Source organism: Silurus meridionalis, chromosome 25, assembly GCF_014805685.1.
Source record: "Silurus meridionalis isolate SWU-2019-XX chromosome 25, ASM1480568v1, whole genome shotgun sequence".
Lineage (NCBI taxonomy): Eukaryota > Metazoa > Chordata > Actinopteri > Siluriformes > Siluridae > Silurus > Silurus meridionalis.
The window spans coordinates 3468224-3470000 of NC_060908.1; the positions used below are offsets into that span (position 1 = coordinate 3468224).

General features: G+C 38.5%; 1 long non-coding RNA gene across 2 annotated transcripts in view; it reads right to left on the reverse strand.

The window, feature by feature from the left end:
- Positions 1–659: 659 nt before the first annotated feature.
- Positions 660–1777, reverse strand: part of LOC124378803 — a 6394-nt gene continuing 5276 nt past the window's right edge. For both annotated transcript variants that reach the window (XR_006924306.1, XR_006924305.1), the window contains one exon: positions 660–1469. This is a non-coding gene — a long non-coding RNA (uncharacterized LOC124378803). The remainder of the gene's footprint in view (positions 1470–1777) is intronic.

The following is a 1777-nucleotide window of genomic DNA, read 5'->3' on the forward strand; positions in this document are numbered from 1 at the left end:
TAGAAAGCAATCCTGCCCCTTGTCAGTGCAAAGTGTAGCAAAGTAGAGTATTTTCTTTCTGTAAAGTGGCTTTTGGACAAAGTGTCTATTGTTAGGTTTGCAATACAAATTTGTTTTTTACTGAATTGAATTGAAACTTTTTTGCATTCAAATGTCCATCACAGCCGATGGAATGATGGAAGTATAAAAATGAATATTTGGTGTTGAGGATGAGAATGGGGTCACTTTGGAGTCTGGTTCCTCTTAGGATTTCTTCTTTATTCAATTCAATTCAATTCATTTTTATTTGTATTGCGCTTTTAACAATGAACATTGTCTCAAAGCAGCTTTACACAGATAATGTGGTGATTAAACGTAAATATGTTCTTTGTAAGTAAGTTTGTCCCTGATGAGCAACTGTGGCAAGGAAAAACTCCCCGAGATGGCATAAGGAAGAAACCTTGAGAGGAACCAGACCAAAGAGGGAACCCATCCTCATCTGGGTTGCACCAAATGTCCATTTGAAGCAGATATACAAAGTTGCGGGGTACAGTGATGACGATCAGAGGGACAAACTTTATGTTGTCTCAGGGAGTTTTTCCTTGCCATTGTTCTTTTTGGCTTGCTCATTTATATAAATAATGAAATGTAGCCATTACTCTACTCTACTCTACTACTCCCTGTTATAGTGTCATGCTGGTAACTGGACCTCACATCATCTTCATTTCTTCCAATTTTTGATTATTAATTTTTTTTATAATTATTATTTCTTCATTTTTTTTGTTGATCGTTACCATCCCAATACATTCCACAATGAAATTTCAGCACCGGTTTAAAAAATCGGCAACAGTTGAACGCTGACATATGTGCTGATGACTAATGTTATTTTTACTGGTGATAAATGTGAGTTTCAGCAAAGCAGGAAGGAAGTTTTTAGCGTCAACATTGTCCATAGGAGATGAATCAGAGCTGAGAGATTTGCCCAGGTTTCCGCTACTGTGTGAGTAGGACCTTCATGTCCTCTCCTCCCCCACTCTTTTTCTCACTGTATTTCTCTATTTGTCTCTCAATGGATTTCTGATGCACTGGAGTGATGTTAAATATCACTGCCTTTATACCTCTGAGGTTAAAGACATAGGGCTTAAAAAAGCTTTTAGACCGAAGTTTTAATAATTCTACAGGAATGCCATCAAAAACAGAAACTAGCCGGAAGACTTGAAAACAAAAAACAGGCTTCTGATCTTACCCCAAATCTTGAACTTTCTACAGAGCTGGAGTTGCGCTAAACTCCATTTAAGCTCCGTTACCTCGCGGTAAAAGCAGACCAGAGATGAGAGCTTCAGATATGAGAACTCAGCCTCTCGGGATGATGAATCATCTCACTCTGGAACAACCGGGAGAACATCTCAATCCAGTTTGACTTAATCCATAATGGTCTCCTGTCTCTGTGTCTCAGCAGAGCTCCAGGATCAGACAAGATGAGACTCGAGCTGGAGAATTGATAAAAAAACAAAGCAAATGATGAACTTGACTATGATAACTTTGTGAGTGGGAGGTTTGCAATGCGGGGATACTTTTTTTAACATAAAGATGATGTATTTTCTTGAAACAACACACCCAGAGAAGCTTTATTTCTCTTTAAACCACACTGCAGGCAACTTCTACAAAATCCAATACATCCCTGTGTGTGATAAGTACAGTGGTACCTTGAGCTACGAGTGAATTAATGTACGAGTTTTCCGAGGTACGAGTCGTAACTCGATCGATTTTTTGCTTTGTTACGTGAGCAAAGAACAAA